We start from the raw sequence: 24,759 nt of genomic DNA, 5'->3' as shown, positions 1-24,759 counted from the left end.
TATAAAATATCCAAACAATGGTAAGTGAATTTTATTCCACTCCATCCCATTCCATTCCGCTCCATTATGTTCCATTCCGTTCCGCTCCATTATGTTCCATCAATCCAAACATAGCCTAAACCCATTTAACCATTTTAAACAGATATGTTTATCAGAAAAAGATCATATGACCTTTCTTTGAACAATCCATGGCTCCCTCCGCAACAACCTCTCTTGCCAGCTACACAAAATCCACGATTTGCCTCCGATCACTGCTTGGAAGTTCCCCTCAAATTCTCCTACCCCTTGCACTGAATCCTTCTTTCTTCTCTCACAAATGTTCGAACTTTCGGTTCCACCATCCAGAGCTACATCCTTCACTCTCGAGGCAATCATTCACTCTTGGGCTTAATTTCAATGTTCAGATTATCTTCATTCTCCACCATACTCTCGATCATGATTTATGGCTCAGGTATCTTCCTTTATTTAGGGCTTAATTGATTAACAATTATTGTTTTCATCATGATTTAGTGTTTTCAGCTTTATAATTTTCAGGTATCTTCTCCACTGCCTTCCATCTCTAATTTTCATCGGCTAGGTCTGAATCGTCCTCTTCACCTTGGCTCTGTTATTTCGTCAATGTTTTCTTCCCAGTTCCCTACTGAAACAAGAATCAAGTTGTGTTTTTTTATATGGATGGATTGTGACCAATTACTGGTTTTATAGATAGTCAATTCAAACCCCTAATACCAATTGTGTTTTTTATTGTTTTATTTCCCTTTTTCTAAAATTTGTGGCAATCCCAAGCAATTGGTTTAAACTTAGCCCCTTTTACCCATGTCGTGTAAATAATCATAGCCCCTTTTTCCCTCAACGTTTTTCCCTTTATCCATTTGGTATTTCTTTTCTTTGGTAATTGGAAAATTGATTCCAGCACTGGCTGACTCGAATTCGAAGAAATTGAAAGTTATTTAAGGAAGTTAATTTTGAAGTTTCAATTGCTATTGTAGCTTTCTCATGATTTTGATTTGAAATGAGTTTCTTAGAGCTATTTCAGTTATAATGCTAAAATTAAGTGCATAAAATATTTGCTCTTCCGTCTTATTTGATTCTTACAAAATTCACTCATTGTAGAGTGCTTATCTGGTGGTGATATCTATGAAGGATGGGGTGGTGATTGCCTGAATGGGTATCATTGAAGATTGAGCACAATTTGTGGTATTTCTCATTATACCTTATTATCTCTTTCTATTTGGTTTCAGGGGATTTTCTGTTTGGCTCAAGTATCTTCCGAGCATTGTTTTCAGAAAATGTAATGAGTCTTTCAAGGTAAAAACTTTCTTTTTCCATGCAAATTTCTTGCTTTCGAATTTTTACCATTTCTTTTCTGATTCATATTCCTCTCTAACTTATATTTCTTACTATGTTATTGGAAAGCGCCATTCTTTCATGTGTTTCCTTCTTTCATTTTCCTAGCTGTGTTTCCTCTATGACTTATGTTCCATATGATGTTGCTTAGCGTAATGCTAAGGTTGTTTTTTAACTTCTATTTATTTAACTTTTTATTATTTTGTGCCTATTAGCCTAACTACTTGCTGTTGTCTCTTTAGTTTTCTTGCTCTGATAAATCACTATTTGTTGAAATGAGCTCATTTACTCATGCATTGTTTCTAAAAAATTTGTCTTCTGCTCATTTGATTTTCTGGGCTCCTTGCTACCGTCTCCTAAGTTTTTTTGCTATTATGAATCAGTATTTGTTGAAATGAGCTCATTTGCTCATGCATTGTTTCTCAAAATTTGTCTTGAATGGTTAGGTCGTTTTTAACCGACACCTGTCATGGTTTAGGTCGTGTCTCCAACCGATTATGTTACTAGCTTTTTCTTATCATCATTATTGATTTGGGATTTTTACCAGGTAACTTCTTCATGCTCGCCCGGAGCTTTCTAGGGGTGACCTTGAAGCTGCCAGTTTTTGAGAAGGGTTATGAGGAATAAGTTGATTGGAGAGGTAAGCCAACATAAAAATAGAAACTGTTTCAATTTCCATTTTAAATTTTGGTTTTAGGTTTATGGTTCTTGAAAATTGAAATACATATGTGAAACCTGTTATGCATTAGGTTTATGGTTCTTGAAAATTGAAATACTTATGTGAAACCTGTTATGCATTAGGTTTTGTTATGATTTCTCCAGCTCCTTTGAATACAAATTAGTTCATGTTGATGAATAAACTTGGCTTCTATTTCCTATAATGTTTTTCTTAACACATAATATATTTCAGTTTTTTGTTTTCATTTTTGCGTGTGTTCTGAGCTGATTAGGTAGTAAAAATATTTGATTTTGGCTTCCTATTTCAGTTGTTGATTATTTTGGATATTGGATTCTGAGCCTCTTGGGTGTGCATGGTTCACCATTATTCTGCGAGGTTTGTCTTGAACCTGCCCCTGTTATCTGCACTTTTTGTTCTATTATTTCTTCTTTTTGCTTCTTGACTAAACATCTATACATTATTGGTGCAAGTAATTGATTTATTTTTTCAACTGCACATATTATAAGGAAGATGATGAAAATTGTGTATCATTTCAAAACACTATGTCAAGTTGTTTCTATTTCATTATTTTATTGCTTCAATGCTTTCCATTATTGGTTCTGTTTTATACAAGTTGTGAATGAGTCACTTGCCTGGGAAATGTTATGAGGTTCGCACATGATGCTCTCAAAGATTACCAAAATTGTAGGAACTATACTACCAATTTACACGGTACCATGTTCCCGTTTATTTGGGAAAAATGGATACATGATTCCTTTAGGATCATGTGCACCAATAGGCCAATAGTCAGAGAATGATTTTAGTTCATTTTAACTATATGTTAAAATTTGGTGCTGACAGAGATTGTCAATATGAAATGAAGTATATATCTAGAAGAGGTTATAAGAACCAACATATTTTGTTTACCTCTATGCTTCCTAGGAACTTCATGCTTTTTTGAACGCCAAGTTTTTGTTTTTTTATTCTTTTAAAGGACGCCAAGCTGTATCCCCCCATTTATGAAAACAACCAATTATAATGATTAATGCTACAATTACCTTACTGTCCAAATGGCACGATTATCACTTTGTAATATTGGTGATAGATGAAAGGAGTAGAGCTAATTGAAAATTAAATTATCGTATTGGAAGAATAGTGGTAGATTTCTTATAGGGTGTCTTTTTGTGTTGCTGTCATGCTGAAGAGGGATATATCTATTTGGAAGAATAGTGGTAGGTTTGCTTTTCATATCTTTGTAGTCCCTGTTTCTCTCTTTTCTTTACTTTGAATTTGAAATCCATATTCAAATTGAATGACATTACTATAGCATTGTAATTGGCTGTGATGTAAAGATAGTGTCACTTTCTTCTTTATTTTTAGGTTCTCTACTCTTTTTGAAATAGAAGATGATTATGAAGAAGGCATAGAGACACATAGCAGAAAATTGCCAATATGAAATGAAGTATATCCAATTAAATGAAGTAGGGATTTTTTTTTCTTATTTTAATATTGGTTTTCTTGATTGAGGCACTTACATTGAAGAGTTTTTGATTTTTCCTGACTAACCCAACTTCTCCATCAAGTTTTCTAAGTTAATTTTAATTGTCGTCATTGCCTGACTTTTTCTAGATTGTTCTGTACAAGTTGTTGTTGATTCTCAAAAGGATGATAGTACGGATAAGATGAGTTTAGTATCCCCAGCTCTGCTAATAAATAGTATTGGCTTATTTGAGGTCAACACTATAGGTTTTGGTTAAAAAATGATGGCTAGAATGGTATATGGGGAGGGAGAAGGATTATGGAAAAGTTGTCAAGGCATGACACTGACCATTGAGGTTATCCAAAGGCCTAAGTCACTTGAATTAGGAGTTCTATTCTTTTTTTTTTTTTTTTGGTCTTGACCAAGGTATCCCCACAGCCGACAGCCGTGAGACCAATCATTGTCCCACGGTCAGCGCACTAAGCGGTAGGGGGTTGTCCAAGGAGTTTTTCTATTCGCAAGAGTTGGGATTCAAACCCTCAACTACTTGCTTAAAGGATGAAGTGCTGAACCACTACACCAACCCACTTGGTTAATTAGGAGTTCTATTCTGAAACCACAACTATTGAGGAGAAGTAATAAATTATAAACTTTATTTTGAATATTAGTTGTTTCAACTTTAAGTTCAAATCCATATAATTGATTCTGTTTGTGGATATCAAGTTTGTTGTGAAAATTCCAGTGGGACTTGGTGGAGGACTAGATAAGAATTTCACATGAAAATTATTTTATGTTAATTAATAGAAAAATATAATTTAAAATTCTTTGGTATTTTTTCATATTTTTTAAAATAATTATAAGAGTAAAATATAAAATTATAAAAATATGTCGTACGGGAATTGAAAACATTAATATATGTGTTTTATATGAGGTGTGCTAAAAATCTCTCACGGAATCTATATATCTATAACTTCACTAATTTGGTTGGTTGAAAAATAAAATTCATGAATATTTTACATTTGAGTAGGTTAGGAAAATTTAAAATTATAAAGTTAATATCATTTTGATTTACAATTTTCTCCCCTTCGTTTTATAAATTTTTAATCTGCTCAGTTTGTTATTTTCATCTTCTCATTTTAGAAATTTAGAATTTAAAATTCAAAATATTTTTATTTACCATGTGCAGACCATTAATGCTTCAATCATGCATAACATTCATTGGGAATCTGCACCACTTTTAAGTTTCAATCCTTCAAACAAGCTTTTATCGGATTCTCATTCTGAGTTGAAACTCCTCACATATCCTTCCGCACAACCCTCTCTTTCCCCTTAACCCTCTCTTGCTCTCTGTCTCTCTTCACTGTCTCAATCCCTCTTCAGCTTTTCTAAATTCATTAGTAAAGCAATTAAAAAAAATTATAACGAGTGAAACAATGTTGTGCGGGTATTAAAAATTTTAAAATGATTATATGTAACTTAGGATACAAAATTATGTAATAAAAATACAAAGCACGAGAATGAACATTTTACAATCGACTACATTAAGTTTTTAGAAGAAATTTGCACTTCAAAGCTATAATTTTTTTTTAGCTAACATAAAATTAGAAATAATTTCCTAATAAATTACAGTAATAATATGTTATTATTTTTATTGTTTGTTTAAATTGGTAAACAAGCATTGATAAAAATATTAGATTATAACTAATGTTAAATAAAAATATAACATTAAATTAAATTATTTTATGAATAAGTATATACAATTTTAACTAATCTGAATGTAAATATATATATATATATATATATATATATATTAAAGTTGAGTGAAATTTTGCGGGTTGTGTGATATTCGTTGTGGTTTTGTTTTGTTGAATGCTCATCTTTTTTAGTCTCTTAATTCTAGCAGCTAAAATATTTGCAAATATTGATTTTAGTATATCAGTTTTGTTTTGAATCGTTGTATTGGTACATGCCCAAATCGTTGATTTTAGTATAAAAGTTCATTTTCAAATTTTTTTGGTTTGCATTGAAATTTTATTTATAAATAATTTAAGTGCATTGTTAATATTTTTTAAATAATGTTAGGAGAAATTATATATATATATATATGTGTGTGTATTTTGGTTTCACTTTGTAAGTCTCAAACGTAATAGATTGAAATATATGTATTTACATCTTCCAGGCAAAGAATCATTTATACGACCCATGTGCAGAACTGAAGATTTTGACTAACTAATTCTTTTTTTTTTCATAATATTTATATTGTTTAAATCGGTTTATGAGTATATAACACTATAAGTGTCCGAATTTATGTTTTTTGAATATCTATATCTTTATTATGATTGTTTTTTCATTTTTAGTATCTTAAATTGTTTATAATCAAAATTTTTATTGATGTGTCAAATATAATAGTAAACTTCACCATGCAGCGCACGGGGCAAAAACACTAGGTTCTAGACAAGGTTCATTATTATTACTTGGAGGTAGAACTGCTCACTCTAGATTTTCTATTCCTATTTCAATCCACGAAATATCTACATTTAATGTCTGACAAGGTTCTCCTAAAGCTGAGATGGTTCATAAAGCGAGTCTTATTATTTGGGATGACGCCCCATGTTGAACAATTGTTTTGAAGCTCTAGACAGAACTTTAAATGACATTATTGAAGGTATGAAAAACGGTAGAAAGGGGGGTTTGAATAACGTTTTCAGAATAAAACTTCCACCTTAAAGATTTCAACAAATCTTTCGAGAACAAAGTGCTTAAGGTAAGAGATAGAAAAACACACAAGGATTTTATCCTGGTTCACTTGATAAATCCCTCAAGTTAATCCAGTCCACCCGTTAAGGTGATTTCTTCCTTCTTAGAATGAAGGCAATCCACTAATCAGGTAAATGTTACAACTGCACTTGAAACCTACAAGTGACTAACAATACACTGATTTAGCTCACACTAAGATTCACTCTCTTAGTCTTCTCTAGGATCCGATCAAACTTGATCTCCTAAAGGTAACTAAACAACTGTTTAAGAAAGAATGATTACAAAGAATTTGCTTCTGAAAAGCTAATAGTAAACACAATGAATTCAGATGAAAGAATGCTTAGAAGGTTTGAATATAGCTTGCGCGTGTGAGATTCTTCCAACAACATCTTTCAATCTTCAGCCTCTATTTATACTCCAAGGATTAGGGTTTGAATGCTGCATGGGAATGCTACCGTTGGAGGGAAGTTCTGGAAATTCCAGCTTCTGCTGTGGCTGAGAATGTTAGGTAGGTCGTTAGGATAATACATTTGCTTTTGTACTTGGATAGTGACTTGACCTTTAAACGTAGTAGACTTCTGATCAGGGGAATGCTTCATGTTGGAACTTGTGATGCTCGTTGATCAGAGTCAGAGGGAAGCAGAGATCCTCTGACCGTTGTATCTTCTGATTCTGAACTCAGAGGGAAGTACATGGTCTTCAGAGTCATCTTGCTTCTGGACATCAGAGTTTCCACTTTTTAGCTTCTGGATCTTCAGAGTCTTCTACACCATCAGAACATCTGAACCTTCAGAGTGTCTAGGTTGTCACAGCGTCTGGATCTTCAGATCTTCAAGTGACTGAGTCCATATCAGAGCTTGTATGACTTCAGATCTTCTGAAGCGTTTCTACTGTTCAGAGTGAACATAGATGTTGCGAAAGCGTTGCTTGAGTCACTCTTTATGCATAGTGCTTCTGATTTGTGTGAGATAAAATAGAGGTCAGAGCCTGTAAATAGCACACTCAGAAAAACACGTTAGAGTACCATAATTGTTCATACTAAAATGTTAACTTGTAATCATCAAAACATAGAGTTGTACTACTCGATCAAAACTTGATCTTACAATTATGAAGACACAAACAACTTTTGGCCATGATAAATCTTTTGGAGGAAAAGTAGTTGTTGTGGGGGGGGAGACTTCAGGCAGATTCTTCCAGTCATTTTGAAATGAAGTTGATCTAACATCATTCTTTCTGCTGTGAATTCATCCTACCTATGGAAGTATTGTAAGGTAATGAAGTTAACTATCAACATGAGATTACAACATGCTGCTTTCTCTTCTTCATCTATGGAAATCAAAGAATTTGTTGATTGGCTTCTTCAAGTAGGGGATGGAATGGTTAAGCCAATCGATGATGATGATTCTAATATAAAGATTCCCTCTGGCAAGGGAGTCTGATAATCCTTTACTTGAATTAGTAAATTTTGCTTATCCCGATGTTGTTGCTAATTTGGAAAACCATGGATATTTTGAACAAAGAGCACTCCTTGCACCTACTCTTGAAAGTGTTGAAGAGGTTAACAACTTTATGCTGTCTATGATTCCTAGATAGGAAACCAAATATTTGAGTTATAATAATCCGTGTAGATCGGATGAAGATTTTAAGCGGAGACGCGCGAAGGTAGAGAAGGATGGCGACCAGAGGGATGTGTCACCAGAAGATAAGCCGAGCAAGGAGAAAGTAGAGGGAAGCAGAAGGCGGGACAGGAAGGTTCGAACAGGGGAAAGGGCGCCGAAGGAATCTTTGTATCCCAAAAAGGAAAATTTTGAGCGGCGCTGGCCCTAGCATCAGGCTGACCCACGTCGCCGGGAGGAGGCAGGGAAAAGTTTGAACGCCCACCTGACAGAGCTGCTGCGTGAAGTTAAGGCGGCGCACGCAGTTGAAGAGGGCGAAAGAGGGGCTGACCCGCGCGGACAACGACAGACAAGACCAAGTGGTGTGAATATCACCGCTCAGCAGGACATGACACGAAGGATTGCTTTAGTCTGAAGAATGAGATCGAGAGACTCATTCGAGCGGGGCGGTCACAGTTGAATGAACGTGGCGATCGGTGGAATGAAGAGCGACAACAGGGGAACAGGTACAGGGGGTCTCGCCAGCAAGACGATCGTCGGCGGGAGGATCGTCGCCACACGCCGAATACTGACAAAAAGGAGACGCTGGCCGCACAGAAGAAAGGAGCGGAGGAAACCTTTAATAAGGATCTTGAGCCACCGGTTGGCACGATAAATACAATTGCAGGAGGTTTCAGCGGGGGTGGTTGTTGGTCAATCTGCAAGTGCACAGATATCTCCGGGTTTTAATTTATCGAACCACAGGGAATTGGAATGTGAATTCAGTTTAAGAGTCAAGTTCAAGGTTAAAAAGCGAATAAAATTCAGTTTTTAAGATTGGTTGTTTCTTTGATTATGTAACAGATAAATGAACAAGTAGTAAAGTGATCGAAATTCAGAAATGAGATTGCCTTGGGTTATTGTTCAACCAATTCAGTTTTAGCAAACCTTCCTATCCAATAAATCCTGAGTCTCTCCTTGAAGTTCTAGCCTAGATAGTCATCTATCGATGCCTCGTAAAGAAAACCCTTTCTAACCAAAAGATAGGTTCAATTCCTTGATAACCTAAACATTTGATAGAAGCAATAAGTATACAATTCAGACCAACCAACCCCAACTCTTCCTCTATTCCTAGCAGCAAGTATAGAAGGAGTAATCTCACAACAAGTCCCAATTCCATAACAAACTATCGTTATGATTATAGAAAAGTAAGAAGCTAGCATGCATTCAAGCTTGAAAGATTAAGCATAGAAGTGAGATTCAAGGGTTTACACAGAATATTACGAATAGGAAAGGAATTAAAAGCTAAAACATCCAAAGTCTTACAAAGAACGCAAAACAAAAGGGGTTTTAGCCAAACATGGCTATGGAATCCATACAAGAAAAGAAAGACAAAACCTGGATCATAGGACTTGGAGGTAGCTCCTCAAGCTCTAGAACTCAAACCCTCTCTTCTAACTTATTGAAATATGATAAAATGACAAAAGGTCCCAAGAGAAATGACAAAAATCCTATTTATAGGCAAAATGGGCGAGTTTTCTGTGTGCCTGGCGCTCAAGCGCCAGCACCAAATCCTGGCACAAAAAGTATCTGCCATCATCCTGGCGCTCAGGCGCCCATGCGGAGCGCTTGAGCGCCCCAGCTCGCCTGTAAACCTCTTAAACTTCAACTTTAACACACTTTAGTGCCTCCATCAAGCCTTTAAACCCCTTGGGCTTCTTCCTTCAGCTGTTATAACCTGATTACTTGCATAGAAAGACTAGGAACAAAACCAAGAAACTCAAAGGTTAAATTGCACAAAAGTATAAAATGAACTAGGAATTAAACTAGACCCCTAAACTCTACTAAAATACCATTGAAGACCTTATACAACTATGAAATTACCAAAGCAATGCAAAAGGACTAATAAAGATAAAAATGCATGAGAATGTATGAAACACTACACGAGACTCTAAAAAGACTCAAAACCCACAGCGAAATGACCCTAAAAACACTACTAAACTGGGGTCATCACACCACTATACTCAACGACAGCTCGCCCTCGAGCGTAAAGAACAACTCGCTTGCCCTCAAGCGCAAGTAATGCTCCCAAAACAAGTGCTCTCAACAGAATACTTATCACAAAGACCGGGGGATATTGAAACTACAACTGGTTCCAAAAGAAAGACACAACAATCCACTTCATGCCGCTTTCAGACAAAGAAGAGTGTAGAGTCCATTATGAGAAACATATAGATCTAAAATTCCTAGGATGAGATATACATTTAATGCACTGAGCACACAAGCAGTTCATGGGTTCTGGATTTCATTCACTCAAAAGCAACAATGATCAAACATGCACAAATTCAAAGAGACTTCGCAAGAGGTGAAATGTGTGGCTTGGTGAAGTACAAGGTGGTTGGTCCCTAAGGAAGACTAGGCTTCAAAACAAATTGAGTGTGGTCCTATTAGTACCCCCCTAGAGCTTTCAACAACAAACATTTTTTTTGCACAAGTCTCTTGACTCCTCTTTTTCAACTTTCTTTTCTTCTATTTTTTCCTTTTTGCAACTCCAACTTGATTAGGAGTCTTTTTTTCTTTTTCTTTTTTCACATGGGGCAAGAGACAATTTCAAACTTTATTTAGGTCCAAAACAATTTAAGGACCATCACTCCCCAAAATCCAACCTATCATCCATCCCAATCATTTAGCTAACAAATAAATCTTCAATAGGCTCAAAAGGGACAACTAGGGACAAATGTTCAAGCCAACAAACTCTGAAGCTCAAAAACCTACATGTCTCAAGAATTGTGCAAGTATCACAAAGCATACAAAGAGTGAAATCAATACAGATCCAAGAAGTATGAGTGAGTCAGGATCCTCCAGGGAAATTTTATGGTGAAGGGTCAAAGACAGACCCTTATTGGACTCACACCCACTCTATCCTTAAGAAACACTCGGAAGACCGAAGTCTCCTCCTCTCTTCCCCAAAGCATGCAATCACTCATCCCCAAAAGAAAACCCAAGTATTCGCAAAAACATTTTCTAAAACCAGCACAAGCTAGAGAGCATAACTAAGGGCAAAAACATGTGAGTATAGGGAAGTAAAGACCCAAAAAACGACTCTAACTAAACAATGCATGACCAAAAAGAAAATGAAGGCTACAAAGGAAAAATATGCAAAAAATTCATGAGCTAAACTAAGGGAAAGAGTCGACCTCCTTTACCAATTATTATGGAGGCCTTAGATACACCTCCTACTCTAAAATTTAGGCTCTCATTCCCTGCAAAATGCAACAAACAAACAAGCAAAGTAAAACATGACTTGGGTTGTCTCCCAAGCAGCCCTAAGTTATAGTCCTAGGTGGACTCTCCTTCCTTTGGTGTTAGGAAGGAAATTCCTTACCATCAATCTTTTCTCCACATGTACAAGGTAGGAACCTTGCACAAAACTTTTGGAACAACTCCTCCCAAGAGAGGGTATCATCTAAACCATCGTACCAAATCCTTGCTCCCCCCTTCAAGGAGTGAGGGAAGAGCTTAATCATGAACTCATCACTAGTCACACCTTCCATATTTACAATGTGACTAGCTTGAGTGAATCGGGCCATGTGGTCTTGGAAATTCTCCTCTTGAGACCCCCCATACTTGTTTTCACTAACAAGCTTGATGAGAGCTTGATTAATCTCAACATCTTTTTCACTTAACTTGGGGGTCTCCTTTGAAGACCTGGACAAGCTTTTGATCATATCACAAACAAAACCATCATTAAGGTTAGTTTGCAAATTAGGATTGAAAACCGAAAATCTTACCTTGTCCTCACCTACTCTAAGAATGAGCTGACCCTTATCAACATCGATCTTAGCCCTGCCAGTGGCTAAGAAGGTCGGCCAAGAATGAGAGGAATCCTCGCATCCTCCTCCATGTCCAGCACCACAAAATCAACCGGAAACACGTACTTATCAACCTTAACCATCACATCTTCAATGATCCCATAAGGTGTTTTTAAGGATCGGTCCGCCATTTGTAAGGAGAGCATGGTCGGGGTGACCTCTTCTAAGTTCAGCCTTCTAAACATGCTAAGCGGCATCAAGTTGATGCTCGCTCCCAAATCACACAAGGCTTCAACAACAGTCAACCCCTCAATCTCCACTAGGATAGTAAAACTCCCAGGATCCCTTCTCTTCTTAGGCATTTTTCTTTGCAAAATGACACTACACTCCTTGGTCATCATGATAGTTTCATCAACCTCACTCAACTTCCTTCTCTTACTTAAAATGTCCTTCATGAACTTAGCATAGATAGGCATTTGCTCCAAGGCTTCAGAAAAAGGAATATTGATGTGGAGTTTCTTAAAAAATTCCAAAGCCTTGGGGAATGGAATCTTACTAAGTTCAGAAGAAGGAGTGCTCACAACTCTAGCTTTCACAGGTTCACTCACTCTCTTCTCCGTAGTACCCTCATATTCTTCCTGTACTTTCTCATTTTTCTCTCCCTCATCTTGTTTTTTTGACTCGTGTAACACTCTCCCACTCCTAGTGGTAACAACAGCAAAATTCTTTTGTTTAGACAAAATTAAAGAATCGGGAGAAGACTTACCTTGAGGTATCTCGGCCATTTGCTTGGCTAGCTGGCCAAGTTGGTTCTCCAAGTTCTTGATAGCCGCCTCTTGGTTCTTATGGTTGTTGTTCATGCGGTTGATGCAACTCTCCAATAGCTCCTCTAAGCTCTTCTTGCCACCATCATTTTCACCAACTTGCTCTTGGACTTGTTGAGAAAGTCCAGAGCTTTGACCTCGGAAACCCTGACTAGTAATGGTGCAAAATTCACTAACATTGGGCCCTCCAAAAGCCACACACTCCACTTTGGCTACTGTAGCACCGACCAAATTGGTCGCCTTTATGTGATTTTGAATCTCCGCAATTCGTTCGGAGAGTTGTTTGTTGGAGGCCAAGAGCTTGTCGTAAGCTTCCACTTCAAGCTTACTCCTTCGGGTTTGACGATCATTTTCAGAGTTCATGGCTCTCGCTGCCATCTTTTCTATTAAGTCATACCCCGCTTGTGGGGGAAGAGCATCGAACTCGCCATTTAAAGCCGCATCTAGGCCAAACCTCCAAGAGTATTGTAGACCATCATAAAATGTTGCAACCAATTCAGCTTGGGTGAGATTGTGTTGAGGACATTTCCTCAAGAGCTTCTTGAAGCGCTCCCAAGCTTCATAGAGATTCTCTTCAGCGGTTTGCACAAAATTCATGATGTCTTTTTTCAATTTCCTCAAAAGGGCTCTTAGGAAGAACCTTGTTGTGAATTTTCCTGCCAAGTCTTCCCAAGTAGTGAAGCTCCCTTGAGGCTGTGAATTCAGCCATTCCTCAGCTGTGTCCTTCAAAGAAAATGGAAACGCGAATTGCATCCACCGGAACATTGTTCACCCGGTAAGTGTTGCAATTCCGGATGAACCTCTCCATGTGAGCGTGTGGATCTTCCAAAGTACCTCAACCATATTGGTTTTGGCTCACCAAGTTGATGAATGTTGGTCTCAACTTAAAGTTTCCCACTCCCTCGGGAAAGACAATGCTCCCGGGATAGTCATAACTCATGGTAGCCGAAGTGAGTTTCCGAAGAGACCGGTTGGCATTCTCAACTTCTTGTTCACATAGTCGCAGGGTGATCCCCTCTTGGATTCTTGCCTCGATATGGGCTTGCATCTCCTCCTCCGTCATATGACCACCCATGACGGTAACTCTCGTGAGAGTAACCTGAAAGTGTGACACTCAAATAGAGAAAGATTAGTAGCACCAATTCTAGACAAAGATAAAAACAAAATATAAAACCACAAACTAAAAACTTAAACAGAAAAACACAAACAATTCCCCGACAACGGCGCCAAAAACTTGTTGGTCAATCTGCAAGTGCACAGATATCTCCGGGTTTTAATTTATCGAACCATAGGGAATTGGAATGTGAATTCAGTTTAAGAGTCAAGTTCAAGGTTAAAAAGCGAATAAAATTCAGTTTTTAAGATTGGTTGTTTCTTTGATTATGTAACAGATAAATGAACAAGTAGTAAAGTGATCGAAATTCAGAAATGAGATTGCCTTGGGTTCTTGTTCAACCAATTCAGTTTTAGCAAACCTTCCTATCCAATAAATCCTGAGTCTCTCCATGAAGTTCTAGCCTAGATAGTCATCTATCAATGCCTCGTAAAGAAAACCCTTTCTAACCAAAAGATAGGTTCAATTCCTTGATAACCTAAACATTTGATAGAAGCAATAAGCATACAATTCAGGCCAACCAACCCCAACTCTTCCTCTATTCCTAGCAGCAAGTATAGAAGGAGTAATCTCACAACAAGTCCCAATTCTATAACAAACTATCGTTATGATTATAGAAAAGTAAGAAGCTAGCATGCATTCAAGCTTGAAAGATTAAGCATAGAAGTGAGATTCAAGAGTTTACACAGAATATTACGAATAGGAAAGGAATTAAAAGCTAAAACATTCAAAGTCTTACAATGAACCCAAAACAAAAGGGGTTTTAGCCAAACATGGCTATGAAATCCATACAAGAAAAGAAAGACAAAACCTGGATCATAGGACTTGGAGGAAGCTCCTCAAGCTCTAGAACTCAAACCCTCTCTTCTAACATATTGAAATATGATAAAATGACAAAAGGTCCCAAGAGAAATGACAAAAATCCTATTTATAGGCAAAATAGGCGAGTTTTTTGTGTGCCGGGCGCTCCAGCGCCAGCACCAAATCCTAGCACAAAAAGTATCTGCCATCCTGGCGCTCAGGCGCCCATGCGGAGCGCTTGAGCGCCCCAGCTCGCCTGAAAACCTCTTAAACTTCAACTTTAACACACTTTAATGCCTCCATCAAGCCTTTAAACCCCTTGGGCTTCTTCCTTCAGCTGTTACAACCTGATTACTTGCATAGAAAGACTAGTAACAAAACCAAGAAACTCAAAGGTTAAATTGCACAAAAGTATAAAATGAACTAGGAATTAAACTAGACCCCTAAACTCTACTAAAATACCATTGAAGACCTTATACAACTATGAAATTACCAAAGCAATGCAAAAGGACTAATAAAGATAAAAGTGCATGAGAATGCATGAAACACTACATGAGACTCTAAAAAGACTCAAAACCCACAACGAAATGACCCTAAAAACACTACTAAACTGGGGTCATCAGTGGTGTAACAGCCTCAACAAGGAGAAGACACGCTAGGGCGGTGACGTCGGTGCAACAATACGAGACTCCTTTTGGGTTCTAGCATCCCGACATAGTAATTTCAACGACAGACTTTGAGGGGGTTAAAACGCACAAGGATGATCCTATTGTCGTCATGATCAGGATCAACAGTTTCAATGTCCTCCGAGTCCTTCTGGACCAAGACAGCTCTGCTGATATCATTTATGGAGATGCATTCGATCAGCTGAGATTAATGGACAAAGATTTAATGCCTTATACAGGAACTCTGGTGGGGTTTTCAGGCGAGCAAGTTTGGGTGCGGGGATATATAGATTTGGACACTATCTTTGGGATCGATGAGAATGCCAAGCTCCTTCGTGTGAGATACCTCGTGATACAGGTCGTAGCTTCATACAACGTCATTATAGGAAGGAATACACTTAACCGTCTTTGTGCGGTAATCTCCACGGCTCATCTGACGGTTAAGTATCCGCTGATGTGCGGACGAGTGGGAAAGATTGCAGTCGACCAAAGGCGAGCTAGAGAATGTTACAACAACTGCCTCAGCATGTATGGCAAAAAAGGAGCTTGCGAGGGACACCAGTGCCACGAGGTAGAGATTCTGGAAGGCAAACAAGACAGGTTGAGCAGGAGGAAACAGGAGACAGAACAGATTCTCGACAGGAAGGTAAAGAGGCAACGGGACAGTCAGAGCCGGGTTAAGCAAGAAGGTAAGACACGCCGAAATGAGCAATTCATAGATACCCGGGAAGAGGAACGTTGGGCTGGGATTATTGATGACTTGGAAAGGTATAAGTTTAGTAGGGGAGTGCTGGCAATAGAGCCTAGGCTCACGCCAGGTCAGGAGCGGCGGTTGGAGAAGTTGGTAGAGGATAATTTCGACCTCTTCAGCTGGAGTCCGAAAGATGCGACACTATGGGAACTTCCGCGGTTCAGGACACAAGCTCTTTCGAGCAAGGGACCGAACGAGCAGGAAGGGAAAGCGGCGATAAGCTAGGAAATGGACTCAGAGGTTTTTCAGCGCCAAGGTTACGAGCAAAAGGGAAAGGAATTGCTCGGGCGGACCCAGGAAAAGCAAAAGGCGGGGAAGAGAGGCCTGACGTACCGCAACAAGAACAAGCGAAAGGCTAAGGCATAGCAAGGGAAATCGGACAGAACATTGACCTTCGGGAACAAAAAAGCCAAGTGGAATGAACGAGAAAGTGAATTAGAGGCAAGCTGGCAAGAAAGGAAATTCCGCGACGAGAGGGAGTGGGTGGCGAGTACGTCAGACACTAAAGGCGAGTTGCTGGGCATAATACTTTGATTTGGGAGTTTGGCGACCGGGGCGAGGATACAGCTAAGGAACAACATTGGGAGGAATAGGACAAAAATAAAGATGCACTCTTTTTCTCCATCTCGGGAGTTTTTTAATGAGGCATCCCTTAATGTACAAAAAATATTTTACAGATGAAATACAAAAAGGATATTCACCAGGAATACTCCTAATTCAAAAGATGCGGTCGCCCGGTGGGAAAAATTCTCCGAAGGTGGCAATCCCAACACGACCTTGATGTCTGGGGATTGCTCCGGGAAAGTCAGGCGCGAACCGGTGCTATCCAAATAGCAGCTCAACTAACATGTCACGTTCGCTCGGTGGGAAAAATTCCCCGAAGGTGGCAATCCCAACACGAACTTGATGTCTGGGGATTGCTCCGGGAAAGTCTGACGCGAAGCGCTGACCTCTCGTTGGCGATGTGTGCGGGAAAGCGACTTATCCCCAAAATAGGGTGGGTCCTTATCCCCTTAGTCTCCCCGAAATCTGGGAATACGAGGCCTCCCCGAAATATGGACGAGAAAATAAACTAGGCATAAGTCTAGGTAAACCCATATGGCCATTGGGCCCCCAACAGTGTAAGCCCTTGGCGGGATGAAACCGCCAAGGCCACACCTGCTCTTACGGGAAATATTGGTGTGAATAAAAGCCTCAAAATCAGCAAAAGTCCTAGTTTCTTCGGCACACCTTCAAAATCGCTACACGAGCGCAAGGCGAAAATTCCTAAAAAGGTACCTAAATGGCGACGGGCGAGCGCAACGCGAGATGAATTCAAACTAAGGAAAATATAAGAACATTAATCAATTACAAAAGATGATAAAGAGAATCAAAAAAAAAAAATAGCTATTTTTACATTGACAATTTCTCCCTCTCAATTTCAGCAGCGGCGAAACGCTCGGCGATGAAGCCCGGAGGATCGTCAAGGCCAACGAGCCCATGCGAGGTAATCTTCTTGAAATCTCCCATTCCATCAAGGTTAATTCCTGGGTAGAGATGTTGAACCTGAGCCTTGGCGAGAAAGAAGCCGCGGCCACGTTCTTCCACGACCTCAGCAGCAACGTCAGCCACCAACCGGGCTTGAGAGGTTTTGATTTTGGAGTCCATATCCGCGAGGGCCTGGTTTTCTACCTCAAGTTGTGACCTCACATCAGCCAGGGCCTCGTTCGTCGCACCTAACTCGCTTTGAAGGAACGCGATCTCCTTTCCTTGGACAATGCAAGCGGCCCTGCCGGCATTGATTGACAATCCAACTCCAAATCATCCGTCCGTTCCTTGCAAGCAGCCAGGTCTTCCTCGTGGTAGCTCATATCAACGCCTACGTTAGTCAGTTTCCTCGTTTGAGCTACCACCTAGGTCAGTAACTTGTCCCATTCATCATGAGCCTCCTGCGTGGCTGCGCGGTAACATTTAGCATCTTGTTGAAGTTTCTCCTTTTCTGTGGAAGAAGCTGAGTTTTGGGATAGTTGGGCGAAGAGACACCCCGCCCGCAAGAGGTGGTTGAGGGCTTCCTGCGCTTTAATGTCAAGGTCAGGAATCTCAGCTGCTCTCATATTGCCGAGAAAGGCGTTGGACAACATGAAGTCGATGGTGGAAGGTTGTTGGCTTGGTGAAGATCCCGTTTGGTCGCCAGTAGTAGCATGGTTGATTTCTGGACTGGGGGCCAAAGGACTGGCGACGCTTGGGGGTTTGCACCTCCGTCCTGAGGGCTCACCGGTTGGGCGAAAGATACTCCAGTTGGGTCCACTCTGACTTGACCAGAGGAAGGAACTATTTGGGGAGAATCTTCAAGAGGTTGTTGACCAAGAGTTTCGAAGTCTCATCGCCCGCCAGGTGTGGGGCAGATGCTTCGCCAGCTGGAGGTTTCTTACCCTTCTTTTTCTTCTTTTTCAACTTCCGAGGCAAGGAAGTCTCGACCCCAGATTTTCCCTCTGGATTTGGGTTAACCTTTTTGGATTTCTGGGACCTCTTCGGGGGGAAGGCGGAGCGGCATCATCATGGGATCTGGGAACGTCAGTTGTGGGCAATGGGACGACACCCGGTGTAGCCTCATCAGACCCAGCGACACCTGGAGCAGGGTCAATGGAAGAAGATCTTTTGACCTTCTTCGACTGAAGAACGACAGTCTCGGCGTTAGAATCGGCGACGACACGTTTCCTCTTGCTCACCTGAGTATTGAAAACAGGAAGAAACTCGAGCGAATCAGCAGTTAAGGCGCGCTGTAGCGCGGCCAAAGTAAAGTCAATTCCTTCTAGGAGGGTGTGGAGTGTGCTTTCACGAGCGGCTTCGAGCAGTTGGGAGCATTCAAGGATGGGGAACCCGGCGAGGAAGTTGAGGATGGCTTTATCTTCATTATTCAGTGATGCGTCGGGTGGCAGAGGAACGTCGCGGGAAGTAGTCCCATCCCAGCGTGTGAAAGCTTCAGGGTAGGAGGGGTGCACGATTATGCGAAAATATCGGCGCTTGGGCCCCATCTTGATATTGCTCTTATAAGGTTGGAGACGCTGCCGACCCGTTCGGGACTTCAGGGAGACCCACCCGGGAGTCTCGGCTTCCAAGGATCTTGGCTCCGCGCCATAGAAATAGAAGAAATGGGAGGTTTTGGCTTCAAGGTTGACGGCGTTACACAGAATCTCGTAGCATCGAATGAAAGCCCAGGCGTTCAGATGAAGTTGGCAAAGGAAAGGGGAGAAGGGTAGTTTGATCCCCAGATCAAGAAAGAAGTACTCATAAACATAGAAGAAGTGGGGCTCTTCCGCGCCTTGTTCGAGTGTGCGGCACTTCCAAGGGCGACAGATGCTCAAGCCCCGGCTGGTGATAAGGACATCTTCGAGGGACTTTTCGTGGCATAACCCTCCGACCCGGCGGGCCAACTCGGCGATGGATTTGTCGATGGACAACTTAGAGGGTTGGCAGATAGCTTTCAGAGTGGGTTCCCGGGTGGCAGACGGAGGGAGGGTGGAAAGGACTTGGTGCTAGAAGGCATTTTTCTCATTTTCTTTAAGGGGAAGTCCCCCGGCCGGGGGAGGAATGGCCGGGGCGCGGGATGTTTGAGGGGCTCTGGAGTCGAGAGGGTCCTTTGGTGCGGCGTTGAGAGTCATCTTTTGCAGAAAGGAACTGAGACGGAAGAGGAGAAGATGCTGGGGTAATAGCTTGGGTAACTTTGCAAGGCTATGGAGGGTTTCAAAGGGGGCAAGTGAGAGAAAGAAGTTGAATTTAAGAGTTAGGATAAGAAACGGTTGGGAAATCGTGCCCCATCATGACAAAGGTGGAATGATTGCCTCAGGGGACGTGACTGGAAGGGACATGAAAAATGGGGATGCCGCATTGAGTGAAAGCTGCAACGGTTGCTGCCGGTTGATTGAAATTCAAATTGTCAAAGTTGTGACGTGACTGGAAGGGACACGTCAAAGGTAGCGGTTGAGATTCTGTGGATTCATTGACCCTGGCGTCACTTCAAGGCTCGACGCGTGGGATGAACACAACACGCGACAGAGTGTCACGATTCAAGGCACGTGCATAACTATGCTGAGGCGGGCAAACTAAAAGCCGTCGCCACAAGCCTGCTTGTGGATTTGGGTCGCCCGGAAGAAGAGGGCGCGGCTGGAGGTCCAAAAGTGTTGATTGCAAAAGGCTCTATTTATCAGGCCATGTTGACCATTGTTTTTCACTTCTAGATTTTAAGTTTTTAAGTTTTAGTCAGTTTCCTTAAGAGATCTCGCCTTATTTCTTACTTAAAAACACACTTAGCTCTCATGCTTCGAGCTCGGTGTCTTGTGGACTTGTGGACTGGGCGAGACCCCAGGGTCCCTCACCCAGGAGACCTGACCTTGGGCGGGGGACGCGCCATGACCTTGGGCCTCCCTTACCGAGGCCCCATTGGCCCGTTTGGATAGGATAGAGGCGCCAAAGCCCAACTCCACCTCTATAAATAGGAAGGGAATACCAATTGTTAAGGACTCTTAGCTCATTTGAGAAATAATAGCATTGAAATTCAGTTATATTTTCTCTTTCTAAGCGGTTAGAGTTTCTCTCTCTAAGCATTCACATCACTTTCCTCACACTTTGGGTTCTACCTTCCCTCTCTATGTTCTAGCACGGAACACTGATATAGATGCAGAATGGTTCACTTATGAATTCCTAAATGATGTTAAATGTTTTCGTATTCTAAACCACCAAATTGTATAAAAAATTGGGGTTCCTATCATGCTGATTCTGAATTTAGACCAGTCTGCTGGATTGGGTAATGACACTAGATTGATGGTTACTGATTTGACGTCGTATATTATTGTTGCTACCGCTCTGTCTGACACTGACCTTCCATTCAAATTCTCAAGAAGGCAGTTCCCTATAACTGTGTGTTTTGCTATGACTATAAATAAGAGCCCAGTCCAATCTTTATCCCATGTTAGATTATATCTTCCTAGACCTGTTTTCACGCACGGTCGACTATATGTAACCCTATCGAGAGTTAAATCTAGAAAAAGGTTGAAGATACTTATTGTGGATGACAAAGAAGTATTTCAGAACATATGAATGGTTAGATTTGATAACTTAGATTTTAGAATTCTTTGTATCTTACGCATCGTAATTAGCATCCTGTTTTTTTCTTTATCTTTATTAATCATTTTCCAAATTGTTGTAGGTACAATGGATTTTAATTCAATGAGGGAGAACAAGCAACAACTGGGATACTGTAATTGAGCCTTCTTATTGCTGAATTATATTGCTGTAATATTGGTCTTTTGTCGGATTCAATTGAGATATTATTTAAATTGTTTGCTTCAGTTTGGTTCAATTGAATTTTCTGTTCAACAAAACATATATGTTGTAGTTCAAATCTTAAGTTTTTATATTCATTGTCGAAACGATGCTGTTAATAACGTAAGAAATTCAGAATCGATTTTCGTCGTGCAGCGCACGAGTAAAAACACTAGTATATATTAAAGCAGTAACTTTCTAAGATGTGATTACAATGAGGTGGCACTTCTAGAATAAATAGGAATATTTTATTCCCCTACCTTTGAACCACAAAATGCCACCTGTTTCCTTTGTATTATTTTATTCAAATTTATTCATTTATTCTTCCTTCTCCCTCTTACCCGACCCACTTCATTTTTTCCTCCCCCATTCACTCGGTCTCCTCAATTATTTATTCTGAGTGTTTAATGCTGCTTGTTTTCTATGTGCAATTAATTCTCATTTCATTCATTTTCTCTCTCCAATATATTTACTTAGCAATTCTATACTCCTATTCTTCCCCTTTCTCCTATTATTTTTTCTCCTTAATATATCTAAACCTTTATTTTCCTCTCTCCAAATGCTAATTGATGCCACAATAGAATTAACCATTAATGCAAATCATAAGTTTCCTTCATCTCCCTTCTATTTAAATGGCACACATTAAACCCCACCTCATGTGCTCTAACCGAAAAGCACTTTAATCACTCCTTTTGAATTTTCAAATTTTAATTTAAATTAAAACCAACAACTTCTCACCCAATATTAATTATCCTGACCTGGTGTTCTCCTCTATCTGTTTTCCTTTGCTGTTTCATCTCCTACTCTTTTTCCAACCGAAAAAATCTACTCCCTCCGTTCCTTTTTATCTGTCCACTTTAGGTGGTGGCACATGGATTAAGAGTGTAATTAATTTTGTTGAATGTTAGAAAAGTTGATCAACCTTTTACTATTATACCCTTTAAACTGTGTTTTATCTCTCCTCATTTATTGTTCTGATATTGGTATTAGTTGTAAAAACATCATTTAATGCTCTCTTGAAATACTAAATAGAGAGTTAAATATGAACAAATTATTTTTCTCAAAGTGGACAGATAAATAGGAACGAAGAGAGTAATTGATTGAGTCCTTCTAATTCTCTACCCAGTCTGTTTGATAAGCGTGTGGTTCAATTGCCATTTAATGGAGCCGAAAAAACGTTGGGTTTTCCCCACTCTTTCTATGTGCAACCGCCCAGAGAAACTCATATTTTCCCCCTTTCAACTGCTTTCATCCATAACTCTCTCTCTCTCTCCACTAGAGATGAGTTATCGAAAACATCAACCACCATTAATGGAGATGACTCCTGAATTCAATTTAGACATGGAGCCATTCCCCCCTCTCTTTTTTCCTATTTAAGGTCCATTAGGTATGTAGCTTGCTGTATCAACTCTTGCTTCATTATTTCCTGATCCTCCTTGCCTTCCAAATTGTCTCTTTTCTGCCATGGCTATCAGAGTTGATGACGTCATAACTGTTAACCCTTCCAAAGACACCTAGAATAGCGTTGTTAAAGTAATCCGCCTCTGGGTCAGTCCTAGCTTCAGCGGATCTAAACTGCCCTTCTCCACGGAGATGGTTTTCTTGGATTCCAAGGTAACTGACCGCCTGTCATGGTTTAGTTCGTTTCTCCCACCATTCTAATTACTAGCTTTTTCATATCATCTCTTTTGATTTGGGTTTTTTTAGTAGGTAACTTTTCCAAGCTCTATGAAAATGATTGGAGATTTTCATGGATTTTACGGTCATATTTTTTTTATCAATGTTCTTATGTAATGGGTTTCTTTGTGTCTCTGTTCATTGCCTTAATATGTATTGTTGCAGGTATGTGCTAGGGTTATGTTAAAGCATTTTCAACAAGTTGTATTGACTAAGTTTTTTGGTACATGAGTTATGGAAAAATGTTTTTTCCCAATAAGAGCTTCTTTAAATCTTTTATACAAGTAGCATAAGCCATGCAGTGTTAGGATGAATCTTTGTTTAAGTTTTCTGATGTCGTTAGCTTAGATAATGTATTATTAGAATTTTTTTTGCCACAATATAATAAAGTAGATTTTCTTTCTACTATAGCTATTGGCTATGCAAATGGGTTCTAGAATATTGGAGCCTTTATAGTGTTTCACTTCAGTGGGAATTGAAAAACTTTCTGTGCAGGGTCAGGAGTTAATGATTAAGGGGGATTTCTAGGAAGACAATTCAACACATAACATGGGGAAGGAAAAGAAGAAGCATGGCCAAGGTTTGATGGAATTGCCAAGTGAAATGAATTATGGCAAGTGTAGTTTAATTTTAAAGGCTAAGTACACACGCCCTCAAGTATGTTTCATTTGGCTATGGATAAGAAGATGCATTGTCCTTAGCGTTGATGGAGCTTCTAGCTTACCGTTATTAGATGTAAATGACACCAATGATGCATTTTAATGTAATTTCATCCAATATTAGTCTGACATGCTTTTTATTGAAGTCTTGACTTCTTTTTTTGTCGTATCAGTTAATATAATAACTTTTCTATTTTCTCTAACCTTTTAGTATATGTTTTAATAATAAAAATATATAAGATAAAAGGTTTTATGCTTAATTTATGTGTTGTCTGTGAATTTCTTAAAAACAATTGTTGTGTGCTTTATCTTTTATGGATGAACTAGTACTTTTACCCGTGCGATGCACGGGGGTTATTCATTTTTGTTTTGTGTGTGTATTTTTTTAAAATATATCTTTTTTAAAGAAATTTTATGGATTGAAATAAATTATTTTATTTTAGATATTTAAAATCATGAATGTGTATGTTTTTTGTGCTAATGTTTGTTTTTGTTTTCATGAGTTGCTATTTTGTTTTTATCTTTTATTTTTGTAATTGTTTTTATTATATTTGAGTTGCTATTTTTTTATATTTATTAAATAGTTTATTACAGGGAGTTGAAGTAATATGTATGTGCTAAAAATAGCTACCCAATATTTTTCTTATAATTGGAATAATTACATCGAGAATAAAACTGAGAGTGTATTGTTGCACATTTCCTATAAAAAGATCTTCTTCATATGATATTATGAAAGACTTATTTGCGAATTACATTTGAAGTACTATAAGAATTATTGTCATCACTATCATAAATGAAGATTTTTAATCTTTTACGGTGCGCGACTCTAGAGAATAGTACATATAATTGGTCATGTGAAAACACTTGTTTTTGAAAAATATAACCCCACCTTCTTTAATGATTGGGACCCGTGCACTACATGGATATTCTTTTTAGTTTTTTGTGTGAAAATTTTCAAAACATGTAAAGAAAGTTTAAGAATTTAAAAATAAAATTAATTTTAAAACTACGTAAAAAGTTTTTTTTGCGATGAATGTGTTTGTTTTTATGTTGAAGAAGCGTAATAATTATATATTTTTTGTATTTTTTTCTTTGCTTCCCTAAATGTTGCATTTATTTTATTTGACTTGTGCGTTGCACGGTCAAGGATTAATTATAATTTAAATTTTAGAAAAAAATTAAATTATTATAGTTGTCAAGGTGTTGATTTCAATAAATGTAAAGAAAATATTTGAAATGTATTATTAAATTTATTTCAATAATTATTAACACATCCTTGTGAAACATATTACTTAAGTTTATATTTTAAACATTATTA

The 24,759-nt window shown here is 39.0% G+C and overlaps 1 long non-coding RNA gene and 1 other non-coding gene across 2 annotated transcripts; both read left to right on the top strand.

Annotated features, from left to right (window-relative positions):
• The first annotated feature begins 146 nt into the window (after positions 1-146).
• On the top strand, positions 147-21,236 carry LOC130743318 (uncharacterized). Its single transcript, XR_009021437.1, has 5 exons — positions 147-451; positions 1,242-1,308; positions 1,895-1,987; positions 2,334-2,401; positions 20,990-21,236. It is a non-coding gene; the product is annotated as an uncharacterized LOC130743318 (long non-coding RNA).
• Positions 12,982-13,088, top strand: LOC130709726 (small nucleolar RNA R71). Its single transcript, XR_009010196.1, has one exon. It is a non-coding gene; the product is annotated as a small nucleolar RNA R71 (small nucleolar RNA).
• Positions 21,237-24,759: the final 3,523 nt, after the last annotated feature.

The sequence above is a fragment of the Lotus japonicus genome, chromosome 3, assembly GCF_012489685.1.
Source record: "Lotus japonicus ecotype B-129 chromosome 3, LjGifu_v1.2".
NCBI lineage: Eukaryota > Viridiplantae > Streptophyta > Magnoliopsida > Fabales > Fabaceae > Lotus > Lotus japonicus.
Note: the sequence above shows the minus strand (reverse complement) of the source record. Positions and strands in the feature narration are given on the sequence as shown.